The sequence below is a fragment of the Stigmatopora argus genome, chromosome 8 (assembly GCF_051989625.1).
Source record: "Stigmatopora argus isolate UIUO_Sarg chromosome 8, RoL_Sarg_1.0, whole genome shotgun sequence".
NCBI classification, from domain to species: Eukaryota; Metazoa; Chordata; class Actinopteri; order Syngnathiformes; family Syngnathidae; genus Stigmatopora; species Stigmatopora argus.
In genome coordinates, this window is record NC_135394.1 from 2079336 (window position 1) to 2092651 (window position 13316).

The following is a 13316-nucleotide window of genomic DNA, read 5'->3' on the forward strand; positions in this document are numbered from 1 at the left end:
TTATTCTGGCCTCAGGGATTCAAAATCGTCTGCACTGACTGGGAATCGAACCCAGGCCTCTCGCATGGCAAGCGAGAATTCTACCACTGAACCATCAATGCTTTAAAACTAAAAGCCATGTTAAAAGATTTAATTTGCTGTGTTGAATGTACAGGTTAAAGGTCACCTTTTTTAAAGTTCTAAAGTAGAAGGCAATATCATTACATTATGACTTCAAATCAATTGTATCAATCGTAAACCATCAAAGTTGGAAGGTTGCTTTGAAAATCTAGTTTAACAAACTTTGAGAAAGATTGTTTTCTATAATTGAGCATTGTCAATTGTTATTCTGGCTTCAGGCATTCAAAATGGACTGCATTGACTGGGAATCGGACCCAGGCCTCTCGCATGGCAAGCGAAAATTCTACCACTGAACCATCAATGCTTTGAAACTGAATAGCCATGTTAAAAGATTTAATTTGCTGTGTTGAATGAACAGGTTAAAGGTCACATTTGTTAAAATTCTAAATATTACGTTATGACTTCAAATCAATTGTATCAATCGTAAACTATCAAAGTTGGAAGGTTGGTTTGAAAATCTAGTTTAACAAACTTTGAGAAAGATTGTTTTCTTGATTGAGCATTGTCAATTGTTATTCTGGCTTCAGGCATTCAAAATGGACTGCATTGACTGGGAATCGGACACAGGCCTCTCGCATGGCAAGCGAGAATTCTACCACTGAACCATCAATGCTTTGAAACTGTAAATCCATGTTAAAAGATTAAATTTCGCTGTGTTGAATGTACAGGTTAAAGGTCACCTTTGTTAAAATTCGAAAGTAGAAGGCAATATTATTACGTTATGACTTCAAATCAGTTGTATCAATCGTAAACTATCAAAGTTGGAAGGTTGCTTTGAAAATCTAGTTTAACAAACTTTGAGAAAGATTGTTTTCTTGATTGAGCATTGTCAATTGTTATTCTGGCTTCAGGCATTCAAAATGGACTGCATTGACTGGGAATCGGACCCAGGCCTCTCGCATGGCAAGTGAGAATTCTACCACTGAACCATCAATGCTTTGAAACTGAAAATCCATGTTAAAAGATTTTATTTGCTGTGTTGAATGTACAGGTTAATGGTCACCTTTGTTAAAATTCGAAAGTAGAAGGCAATATTATTACGTTATGACTTCAAATCCATTATATCAATCGTAAACTATCAAAGTTGGAAGGTTGCTTTGAAAATCTAGTTTAACAAACTTTGAGAAAGATTGTTTTCTTGATTGAGCATTGTCAATTGTTATTCTGGCTTCAGGCATTCAAAATGGACTGCATTGACTGGGAATCGGACCCAGGCCTCTCGCATGGCAAGCAAGAATTCTACCACTGAACCATCAATGCTTTGAATCTGAAAATCCATGTTAAAAGATTTAATTTGCTGTGTTGAATGTACAGGTTAAAGGTCACCTTTGTAAAAAATTCTAAAGTAGAAGGCAATATTATTACATTTTGACTTCAAATCAATTGTATCAATCGTAAACTATCAAAGTTGGAAGGTTGCTTTGAAAATCTAGTTTAACAAACTTTGAGAAAGATTGTTTTCTTGATTGAGCATTGTCATTTGTTATTCTGGCTTCAGGCATTCAAAATGGACTGCATTGACTGGGAATCGGACCCAGGCCTCTCGCATGGCAAGCGAGAATTCTACCACTGAACCATCAATGCTTTGAAACTGAAAATCCATGTTGTAATAACTTTGGAGATTATATAACTGTTAATATATCCATAACAGCAATAGACGGCGGAGCCAGGATTAACACACGTGTAGCTCTTTATTGCAAACCTCCAACAACACCCACACACACAGACCGGACACACAACACTACTACGTCCGGGTTACGCTGTGCTACCCCACGGCTCCAGGTGGCGTGGTTAAACACACTTCCATAACCCGAGGCAACTATCATTATCAATATATTACACTCCTCCCCCTTTAACTATGAAGTTCCTATTTAGACTTAGCACTCAACTCCCACAATTATCTTTGCCTCATTAACTTTTTATAATTTTACTTCTCAACTTGTAACTAAATTATTACTGCTAACACAACCATTAGACTCAATATTCCAGTCTTTGACATTCCAATCTCAGGAACTCTTTTCACATTTTTGTATGAACAGGAACTCTTTTATTTTAGGAACGACGTTCCTCACAACTGACCGATCACAAATTCAGTCGCTTCGGAGGTGCTCTATCTCTCACTGGGTACCTGCGCCCACACACCTCTGGGGAACTGACTGCTCGGTTGTCAGGTGTAACTGTCTTGTCACAGGCCACTGAGCCTGGTGAAGATGTTACACGTGTCTCTTCAGGTGAGTACGGGCTACCACCTACTGCCCTAGGTGTGCCTTTCCCCCCCACATCTGCGTGAACCACCACAGGGTACTTGTTTGTGATGTCCAGCTGCTCATCCGGAAGCTCCAATGTCTCTGGTCTGGACGGTTGGTTGTACAGCAGATGATCAATGTGGATCGAGCGTCGGCTCTCACCATTCCACACCAGGTAGGTGACTGGTCCGAGTCTCTTTTCCACTGTTCCTTTTGTCCACCTCTCCTTCCCTCCACGGAAATTCCGGATCAGAACTGAGTCACCCTCAGACAGATGTCTCAGCTTGGAGGTGGTTCTATCATGATAGTGTTTCTGCTTCTCTTGTTTTGCTTCCACCACTCGAGCGAGATCTGGTTTCAGTAAGCTGAACCTGGTCCTGATTTGACGTTTTAAAAACAGTTCCGCTGGTGCACATCCTGTAACAGTGTGCGGTGTACTCCTGTATGCTATCAGGAAGTTAGCTAGCCTGTGCTGCATAGTTATTGTGACCTTTTGTTTCTTCTCCTCGAGTACTTGTTTCAGCAGTAATGCTTTCACTGTCTGAACTGCTCGCTCTGCCGCTCCATTGGAAGCGGGATGGTAAACTGGTACCAAAGTTTGTTTTATTCCGTTGCTCAGCAGGAATGTTTTGTACTCCTGCGAAGTGAATTGAGGTCCGTTGTCAGAAACAATCTCCTCAGGAAGCCCGTAGGAAGAAAAAATATTCCGCAACACCTCAATCATTTTGGCTGCTGTGGTTGTTGCCATGGCGATGACCTCCAGCCATTTTGAATGACTGTCCACTAGTACTAAAAAGTGGTGATGGTCTTTCTCTGCAAAGTCAATATGTATTCTCTGCCAAACTCTAGTCGGCCATTTCCAGACGTGCAGAGGTGCGGTTGCAGGTAGTTTCCTCACACTCTGACAGGCGTCACATTGTTGTACTGTATGTTCTATGTCACTGTCCAACTGCAGCCACCACAAATAGCTCCTGGCCAAGGCCTTCATCCTGCACCCTCCCGGGTGTCCTAGGTGAAGATCATGCAGTAGTCGCTCTCGGTGTGCTGGTGGAATGATAACTCGAATTCCCCACAATATGCAACCTTGTTCCACCGACAGTTCATTTTTCCTGAAAAAGTATGGTTTCAGTCTCTCGTCCTTGTTTTGACTTGGCCATCCAGACCGAGTCAGCTCCAGTACTTTGCATAGGACTGGGTCCTTGAGAGTGCTCTGTGCAATCTCTATAGCTTGCACGGGAAGCTCATCTACTACTGAGAAATAGAAGATGCTGTTTTCCTCCGCGGTGTTATCCTTTTCCTTCCCCGGCAGTCTAGATAACGCATCTGCGTTGGCATTTTCTGCTGACGTTCGTTACTCTATACTGTAGTCATAAGCCATCAGTCTCAGCGCCCAGCGCTGCATTCGCAGAGCAGCTAAAGTGGGAATTTCAGACTTGGGTCCCAAAATAGCAAGAAGGGGCTTGTGGTCAGTTATTAAACTGAACTTTCGGCCATATAAATATTTATGAAATTTAGTCACGCCAAAAATTATGGCCAAAGCCTCTTTCTCTATCTGACTATATTTGCTTTCTGCCTCTGTCAATGTACGCGATGCAAATGCGATCGGTTTCTCATCTCCATTTTCCATTATGTGAGATATGACAGCCCCGATTCCATAAGGGGATGCATCGGAAGCTAATCTCAGGGGTTTCTTGGTGTCATAGTGCACTACTACTGAGCTTTTTACTAACTGTTCTTTTGCATCTTTGAATGCTGCTGCACATTTAGTAGTCCATGTCCAATCAACTTCCTTCTTCAGTAGTTGATGTAGCGGCTGCACCACCGTCGACAGGTCTTCCATGAACCGACCATAATAGTTTAATAGTCCTAGAAAAGACCGTAGCTCTGTGACGTTTGTAGGCTGGGGTGCATTAACGATGGCTGCAACTTTTGTCGCAGTGGGGTGCAGTCCCTCCTTATCTATCAGATGCCCCAGGTATTCTACTTTCTCCTGCATGAAATCACATTTTGCTCTTTTCACTCTTACCCCGTAGCTCTCCAGGCGGCTCAGTACCTCCTCCAGATTCCTCAGGTGTTCAGCTCTTGTCTTTCCTGTGACCAGAATGTCGTCTAAAAAACAGGTGACATGCTCCAAGCCTTGGAGTATCTGGTCCATCACATTCTGAAATATGGAAGGAGCACTGGACACTCCGTATGAAAGTCTATGATACACATACAGTCCTTTGTGAGTATTTATTGTCAAATACTTTTCTGAGTCTTTTCCTAACTCCAGCTGTTGGTAAGCCTGTGACAAGTCTAACTTGCTGAAAAGAATGCCTCCAGCTAGGGTGGCAAAAAGGTCTTCCACGTTTGATAGTGGATAGGTCTCCTCTTCCACACTTTGATTTACTGTGACCTTATAGTCTCCACAGATACAAATTGACTTGTCTGCTTTGGGTACCACTACTATGGGCGCGGCCCACTGACTATGTTCTTTCTTTGAGATAATGCCAGCTTTCTCTAGGCGATTTAACTCAGTCTCAACTGCATTCTTTAATGCATATGGCACTGGTCTGGCCTTCCTGAAGATCGGTTTGGTATTTGGCTTTACTGTAATGTTGGCCTTAAAATTCCGAATAGTGCCCAACTCCTCAGCAAACACTGCTTTGTGTCTCTGCAACACTGTATCCACATCTGCGTCGTTACCGCCCCTTGCTGGTATAACTGAGAAGATGCGTGCCCAGTCCAGTTTGAAGTTTTTGAGCCAGTTACGGCCAAGTAGGGCTGGTCTGTCACCTTTTACGATCACTAATGGTAGCTCCCCACCCTGGGTTCCATATTTTACCTTGGCCGTCACTTGTCCCATCAAAGGAATGTTCTCTCCGGAAAAAGTTGACAGCTGCACTTTACTTACTTCCAAAGGCAGATGAGAGAGATGCTTCTTATACACTATTTCCGAAACAAGTGTTACAGCTGCCTCTGTGTCCAGTTGCATCTCTAGAGGAGTTCCTTCTAATATGACCTGTACTGTCATTTCCTTCCTCCAATTCCCGACAGCATTTGTGGGATACACGGCATTCAAGCGATATGACTCCCACCGTTCATCATCCACACTTCCTGTTGTCTCATTTTGATTTCCTTTTACATACTGTGTGTGTCCTTGCCAACTTTTCGTTTTACACATCCTTGCTATGTGTCCTCCTTTTGAACACTTGTAACATGTCTCTCCTTTATACCTGCATTCCTGAGCGGCGTGGTTGCTTAGTCCACATCTGTAACAGGGTTGGTGATTTTCTCTTCTCTGTGGTCTGAATTTTCCACTTGTGGTTTTACTTTTCCAATCGCTGGTGGCTGGTTGGTATTTCCACGCACTTTTGCTTGTCTTTTCCTGGTCAATCTTATTTAATGTGGCAGGTTCTTCCATTTTGCTAGCGAACTCCAACGTATTCTTTGATGCCATTTCCATGGATAACGACAGTTCGCATGTTTTTTTAAATGTTAGATCTTGCTCCGTGAGTAATCTTCTCTGAATAGCTTCCACTCTCAATCCACAAACAAATCTGTCTCTCATTGCTTCGTCCAAATGGAGACCAAATTCGCAGTGGCTGGATAGCTGCTTCAACGCCACAATATAATCCGACACCGACTCGTTCTCTCTCTGATTCCTCTTTTGAAACTTGAATCGCTCCGCGATCACCAGCGGTTTCGGGTTGTAATGAGATGCTAATCTTCAACTTAGCACCTCATATGAGAGACTACTAGGCTTCTCTGGTATGCAAAGGCCCTTCAACAGTCCGTAGGCCTCTGCACCTATTATAGACAGGAACACGTTGGTTTTTTTACCTTCCTCCACTTCGTTGATGATCATCCATTGCTCAAAACGTTCCAAGTAAGATTCAAAATCTTCTTTAACTTCTTCGTATTCGCCGAGATTTCCAAAGAATCTGGCCATGATGCAGCGCCGCCGTTAGCTTAGCAACTCTTGCTAATGCTAGTTTGCAAAGTCACGTTACCTCCTTGTAACGCCTTAATTTCCTCGTCCGAAACTTTTAATCCCTACCGCCTGGAAAGGGATCCCATCCTCGTCGCCACTGTAATAACTTTGGAGATTATATAACTGTTAATATATCCATAACAGCAATAGACGGCGGAGCCAGGATTAACACACGTGTAGCTCTTTATTGCAAACCTCCAACAACACCCGCACACACAGACCGGACACACAACACTACTACGTCCGGGTTACGCTGTGCTACCCCACGGCTCCAGGTGGCGTGGTTAAACACACTTCCATAACCCGAGGCAATTATCATTATCAATATATTACACATGTTAAAAGATTTAATTTGCTGTGTTGAATGTACAGGTTAAAGGTCACCTTTGTAAAAAATTCTAAAGTAGAAGGCAATATCATTACATTATGACTTCAAATCAATTGTATCAATCGTAAACCATCAAAGTTGGAAGGTTGCTTTGAAAATCTAGTTTAACAAACTTTGAGAAAGATTGTTTTCTATAATTGAGCATTGTCAATTGTTATTCTGGCTTCAGGCATTCAAAATGGACTGCACTGAATGGGAATCGGACCCAGGCCTCTCACATGGGAAGTGAGAATTCTACCACTGACCATCAATGCTTTGAAACTGAAAATCCATGTTAAAAGATTTAATTTGCTGTGTTGAATGTACAGGTTAAAGGTCACCTTTGTAAAAAATTCTAAAGTAGAAGGCAATATTATTACGTTATGACTTCAAATCAATTGTATCAATCGTAAACTATCAAAGTTGGAAGGTTGCTTTGAAAATCTAGTTTAACAAACTTTGAGAAAGATTGTTTTCTATAATTGAGCATTGTCAATTGTTATTCTGGCTTCAGGCATTCAAAATGGACTGCATTGACTGGGAATCGGACCCAGGCTTCTCGCATGGCAAGCAAAAATTCTACCACTGAACCATCAATGCTTTGAAACTGTATAGCCATGTTAAAAGATTTAATTTGCTGTGTTGAATGTACAGGTTAAAGGTCACCTTTGTTAAAATTCTAAATATTACGTTATGACTTCAAATCAATTGTATCAATCGTAAACTATCAAAGTTGGAAGGTTGCTTTGAAAATCTAGTTTAACAAACTTAGAGAAAGATTGTTTTCTTGATTGAGCATTGTCAATTGTTATTCTGGCTTCAGGCATTCAAAATGGACTGCATTTACTGGGAATCGGACCCAGGCCTCTCGCATGGCAAGCGAGAATTCTACCACTGAACCATCAATGCTTTGAAACTGCAAATCCATGTTAAAAGATTTAATTTGCTGTGTTGAATGTACAGGTTAAAGGTCACCTTTGTAAAAAATTCTAAAGTAGAAGGCAATATTATTACGTTATGACTTCAAATCAATTGTATCAATCGTAAACTATCAAAATTGGAAGGTTGCTTTGAAAATCTAGTTTAACAAACTTTGAGAAAGATTGTTTTCTTGATTGAGCATTGTCAATTGTTATTCTGGCTTCAGGCATTCAAAATGGACTGCATTGACTGGGAATCGGACCCAGGCCTCTCGCATGGCAAGCGAGAATTCTACCACTGAACCATCAATGCTTTGAAACTGAAAATCCATGTTAAAAGATTTAATTTGCTGTGTTGAATGTACAGGTTAAAGGTCACCTTTGTAAAAAATTCTAAAGTAGAAGGCAATACAGACGCTCCCCTACTTACGAACATTCAACTTACGAACAACGGTACATACGAACATGTCTGCAAATTGCGTTTAAGTCCAAAAATGTTCGCAAGTCCAATTTTGTATTTCGCGTCTTTTTCGGAGTAGTACTTCTTTCCGCCGCTAATACCGACGCCTGGCGCTGTGAGAGCTCAGCTCACCCAGCATCTACCTTCTTCGTTGCAATGCGGAAGTGCGTGAATGTATCTCCAGTGTGCAAAGAACCTTTTTCATTTGTATCATTAAATATCTCATGCATCCAATATTGAATATGGCTGGTAAAAAGCTAAAGGCTTCTATTGAGGGAGTTGCAAGGAAGAGGCAAGCCATTTCATTTGAAACGAGTGGCAATAATAACAAAGCTTGATGCGCGTCAGAAAGTGGTGAGCGTTGCACATTCAGTACCATTTATAAACAGAAAGATCGAGCAGCAGGACCCAAATATTGAACGTTGCACAAAGTTTGCAAATCAATTGAATGATGCCATACAGTGCTACTGCATCATTTATGATGAAAAAAAGAAGAAAACTGTGCAATCGTCATTAGGTCGCTTCTTTTGGCCAGTTTCTAATACATAAATCTATCTCTCTCTCTACAGTACTGTACATATTCTCTCCATTTTATTAAATGTTTTTTTTTTCAGTACAAACCAATGCGTGTTACTTATACAAGCCTTAAACATACAAATGCACTTATATAAACCTTCAATATACTTATATAGGCCTTAAACATAAATTATAATACAAAATATAGCACTAAATCAACTTACAAACAAATTCAACTTATGAACAATCGCTCGGAACCAATTGCGTTCGTAAGTTGAGGAGTGTCTGTATTATTACGTTATGACTTCAAATCAGTTGTATCAATCGTAAACTATCAAAGTTGGAAGGTTGCTTTGAAAATCTAGTTTAACAAACTTTGAGAAAGATTGTTTTCTTGATTGAGCATTGTCAATTGTTATTCTGGCTTCAGGCATTCAAAATGGACTGCATTGACTGGGAATCGGACCCAGGCCTCTCGCATGGCAAGCGAGAATTCTACCACTGAACCATCAATGCTTTGAAACTGAAAATCCATGTTAAAAGATTTAATTTGCTGTGTTGAATGTACAGGTTAAAGGTCACCTTTGTTAAAATTCTAAAGTAGAAGGCAATATCATTACATTATGACTTCAAATCAATTGTATCAATCGTAAACTATCTAAGTTGGAAGGTTGCTTTGAAAATCTAGTTTAACAAACTTTGAGAAATATTGTTTTCTATAATTGAGTATTATCAATTGTTATTCTGGCCTCAGGCATTCAAAATGGACTGCATTGACTGGGAATCGGACCCAGGCCTCTCACATGGGAAGTGAGAATTCTACCACTGAACCATCAATGCTTTGAAACTGAAAATCCATGTTAAGAGATTTAATTTGCTGTGTTGAATGTACAGGTTAAAGGTCACCTTTGTAAAAAATTCTAAAGTAGAAGGCAATATTATTACGTTATGACTTCAAATCAATTGTATCAATCGTAAACTATCAAAGTTGGAAGGTTGCTTTGAAAATCTAGTTTAACAAACTTTGAGAAAGATTGTTTTCTATAATTGAGCATTGTCAATTGTTATTCTGGCTTCAGGCATTCAAAATGGACTGCATTGACTGGGAATCGGACCCAGGCCTCTCGCATGGCAAGCGAAAATTCTACCACTGAACCATCAATGCTTTGAAACTGAATAGCCATGTTAAAAGATTTAATTTGCTGTGTTGAATGTACAGGTTAAAGGTCACCTTTGTTAAAATTCTAAATATTACGTTATGACTTCAAATCAATTGTATCAATCGTAAACTATCAAAGTTGGAAGGTTGCTTTGAAAATCTAGTTTAACAAACTTTGAGAAAGATTGTTTTCTTGATTGAGCATTGTCAATTGTTATTCTGGCTTCAGGCATTCAAAATGGACTGCATTGACTGGGAATCGGACCCAGGCCTCTCGCATGGCAAGTGAGAATTCTACCACTGAACCATCAATGCTTTGAAACTGTATAGCCATGTTAAAAGATTTAATTTGCTGTGTTGAATGTACAGGTTAAAGGTCACCTTTGTTAAAATTCTAAATATTACGTTATGACTTCAAATCAATTGTATCAAACGTCAACTATCAAAGTTGGAAGGTTGCTTTGAAAATCTAGTTTAACAAACTTTGAGAAAGATTGTTTTCTTGATTGAGCATTGTCAATTGTTATTCTGGCTTCAGGCATTCAAAATGGACTGCATTGACTGGGAATCGGACCCAGGCCTCTCGCATGGCAAGCGAGAATTCTACCACTGAACCATCAATGCTTTGAAACTGCAAATCCATGTTAAAAGATTTAATTTGCTGTGTTGAATGTACAGGTTAAAGGTCACCTTTGTAAAAAATTCTAAAGTAGAAGGCAATATTATTACGTTATGACTTCAAATCAATTGTATCAATCGTAAACTATCAAAATTGGAAGGTTGCTTTGAAAATCTAGTTTAACAAACTTTGAGAAAGATTGTTTTCTTGATTGAGCATTGTCAATTGTTATTCTGGCTTCAGGCATTCAAAATGGACTGCATTGACTGGGAATCGGACTCAGGCCTCTCGCATGGCAAGCGAGAATTCTACCACTGAACCATCAATGCTTTGAAACTGAAAATCCATGTTAAAAGATTTAATTTGCTGTGTTGAATGTACAGGTTAAAGGTCACCTTTGTTAAAATTCTAAAGTAGAAGGCAATATCATTATATTATGACTTCAAATCAATTGTATCAATCGTAAACTATCTAAGTTGGAAGGTTGCTTTGAAAATCTAGTTTAACAAACTTTGAGAAATATTGTTTTCTATAATTGAGTATTATCAATTGTTATTCTGGCCTCAGGCATTCAAAATGGACTGCATTGACTGGGAACCGGACCCAGGCCTCTCACATGGGAAGTGAGAATTCTACCACTGAACCATCAATGCTTTGAAACTGAAAATCCATGTTAAAAGATTTAATTTGCTGTGTTGAATGTACAGGTTAAAGGTCACCTTTGTAAAAAATTCTAAAGTAGAAGGCAATATTATTACGTTATGACTTCAAATCAATTGTATCAATCGTAAACTATCAAAGTTGGAAGGTTGCTTTGAAAATCTAGTTTAACAAACTTTGAGAAAGATTGTTTTCTTGATTGAGCATTGTCAATTGTTATTCTGGCTTCAGGCATTCAAAATGGACTGCATTGACTGGGAATCGGACCCAGGCCTCTCGCATGGCAAGCGAGACTTCTACCACTGAACCATCAATGCTTTGAAACTGAAAATCCATGTTAAAAGATTTAATTTGCTGTGTTGAATGTACAGGTTAATGGTCACCTTTGTTAAAATTCGAAAGTAGAAGGCAATATTATTACGTTATGACTTCAAATCAATTGTATCAATCGTAAACTATCAAAGTTGGAAGGTTGCTTTGAAAATCTAGTTTAACAAACTTTGAGAAAGATTGTTTTCTTGATTGAGCATTGTCAATTGTTATTCTGGCTTCAGGCATTCAAAATGGACTGCATTGACTGGGAATCGGACCCAGGCCTCTCGCATGGCAAGCAAGAATTCTACCACTGAACCATCAATGCTTTGAATCTGAAAATCCATGTTAAAAGATTTAATTTGCTGTGTTGAATGTACAGGTTAAAGGTCACCTTTGTAAAAAATTCTAAAGTAGAAGGCAATATTATTACATTTTGACTTCAAATCAATTGTATCAATCGTAAACTATCAAAGTTGGAAGGTTGCTTTGAAAATCTAGTTTAACAAACTTTGAGAAAGATTGTTTTCTTGATTGAGCATTGTCATTTGTTATTCTGGCTTCAGGCATTCAAAATGGACTGCATTGACTGGGAATCGGACCCAGGCCTCTCGCATGGCAAGCGAGAATTCTACCACTGAACCATCAATGCTTTGAAACTGAAAATCCATGTTGTAATAACTTTGGAGATTATATAACTGTTAATATATCCATAACAGCAATAGACGGCGGAGCCAGGATTAACACACGTGTAGCTCTTTATTGCAAACCTCCAACAACACCCACACACACAGACCGGACACACAACACTACTACGTCCGGGTTACGCTGTGCTACCCCACGGCTCCAGGTGGCGTGGTTAAACACACTTCCATAACCCGAGGCAACTATCATTATCAATATATTACACTCCTCCCCCTTTAACTATGAAGTTCCTATTTAGACTTAGCACTCAACTCCCACAATTATCTTTGCCTCATTAACTTTTTATAATTTTACTTCTCAACTTGTAACTAAATTATTACTGCTAACACAACCATTAGACTCAATATTCCAGTCTTTGACATTCCAATCTCAGGAACTCTTTTCACATTTTTGTATGAACAGGAACTCTTTTATTTTAGGAACGACGTTCCTCACAACTGACCGATCACAAATTCAGTCGCTTCGGAGGTGCTCTATCTCTCACTGGGTACCTGCGCCCACACACCTCTGGGGAACTGACTGCTCGGTTGTCAGGTGTAACTGTCTTGTCACAGGCCACTGAGCCTGGTGAAGATGTTACACGTGTCTCTTCAGGTGAGTACGGGCTACCACCTACTGCCCTAGGTGTGCCTTTCCCCCCCACATCTGCGTGAACCACCACAGGGTACTTGTTTGTGATGTCCAGCTGCTCATCCGGAAGCTCCAATGTCTCTGGTCTGGACGGTTGGTTGTACAGCAGATGATCAATGTGGATCGAGCGTCGGCTCTCACCATTCCACACCAGGTAGGTGACTGGTCCGAGTCTCTTTTCCACTGTTCCTTTTGTCCACCTCTCCTTCCCTCCACGGAAATTCCGGATCAGAACTGAGTCACCCTCAGACAGATGTCTCAGCTTGGAGGTGGTTCTATCATGATAGTGTTTCTGCTTCTCTTGTTTTGCTTCCACCACTCGAGCGAGATCTGGTTTCAGTAAGCTGAACCTGGTCCTGATTTGACGTTTTAAAAACAGTTCCGCTGGTGCACATCCTGTAACAGTGTGCGGTGTACTCCTGTATGCTATCAGGAAGTTAGCTAGCCTGTGCTGCATAGTTATTGTGACCTTTTGTTTCTTCTCCTCGAGTACTTGTTTCAGCAGTAATGCTTTCACTGTCTGAACTGCTCGCTCTGCCGCTCCATTGGAAGCGGGATGGTAAACTGGTACCAAAGTTTGTTTTATTCCGTTGCTCAGCAGGAATGTTTTGTACTCCTGCGAAGTGAAT

At 40.3% G+C, this 13316-nt stretch overlaps 10 non-coding genes across 10 annotated transcripts; all 10 read right to left on the reverse strand.

Moving 5' to 3' along the window:
* Positions 1 to 30: 30 nt before the first annotated feature.
* On the reverse strand, positions 31 to 101 carry trnag-gcc (transfer RNA glycine (anticodon GCC)). The gene has a single exon. It is a non-coding gene; the product is annotated as a tRNA-Gly (tRNA).
* Positions 102 to 353: 252 nt separating this feature from the next.
* trnag-gcc (transfer RNA glycine (anticodon GCC)) lies at positions 354 to 424 on the reverse strand. The gene has a single exon. It is a non-coding gene; the product is annotated as a tRNA-Gly (tRNA).
* A 1209-nt stretch (positions 425 to 1633) lies between these two features.
* On the reverse strand, positions 1634 to 1704 carry trnag-gcc (transfer RNA glycine (anticodon GCC)). Its single transcript has one exon. It is a non-coding gene; the product is annotated as a tRNA-Gly (tRNA).
* Positions 1705 to 7868: 6164 nt separating this feature from the next.
* Positions 7869 to 7939, reverse strand: trnag-gcc (transfer RNA glycine (anticodon GCC)). The gene has a single exon. It is a non-coding gene; the product is annotated as a tRNA-Gly (tRNA).
* A 1108-nt stretch (positions 7940 to 9047) lies between these two features.
* On the reverse strand, positions 9048 to 9118 carry trnag-gcc (transfer RNA glycine (anticodon GCC)). The gene has a single exon. It is a non-coding gene; the product is annotated as a tRNA-Gly (tRNA).
* Positions 9119 to 9371: 253 nt separating this feature from the next.
* On the reverse strand, positions 9372 to 9442 carry trnag-ccc (transfer RNA glycine (anticodon CCC)). Its single transcript has one exon. It is a non-coding gene; the product is annotated as a tRNA-Gly (tRNA).
* A 254-nt stretch (positions 9443 to 9696) lies between these two features.
* On the reverse strand, positions 9697 to 9767 carry trnag-gcc (transfer RNA glycine (anticodon GCC)). The gene has a single exon. It is a non-coding gene; the product is annotated as a tRNA-Gly (tRNA).
* A 547-nt stretch (positions 9768 to 10314) lies between these two features.
* Positions 10315 to 10385, reverse strand: trnag-gcc (transfer RNA glycine (anticodon GCC)). The gene has a single exon. It is a non-coding gene; the product is annotated as a tRNA-Gly (tRNA).
* A 577-nt stretch (positions 10386 to 10962) lies between these two features.
* On the reverse strand, positions 10963 to 11033 carry trnag-ccc (transfer RNA glycine (anticodon CCC)). The gene has a single exon. It is a non-coding gene; the product is annotated as a tRNA-Gly (tRNA).
* A 900-nt stretch (positions 11034 to 11933) lies between these two features.
* trnag-gcc (transfer RNA glycine (anticodon GCC)) lies at positions 11934 to 12004 on the reverse strand. The gene has a single exon. It is a non-coding gene; the product is annotated as a tRNA-Gly (tRNA).
* Between the last annotated feature and the right edge of the window lie 1312 nt (positions 12005 to 13316).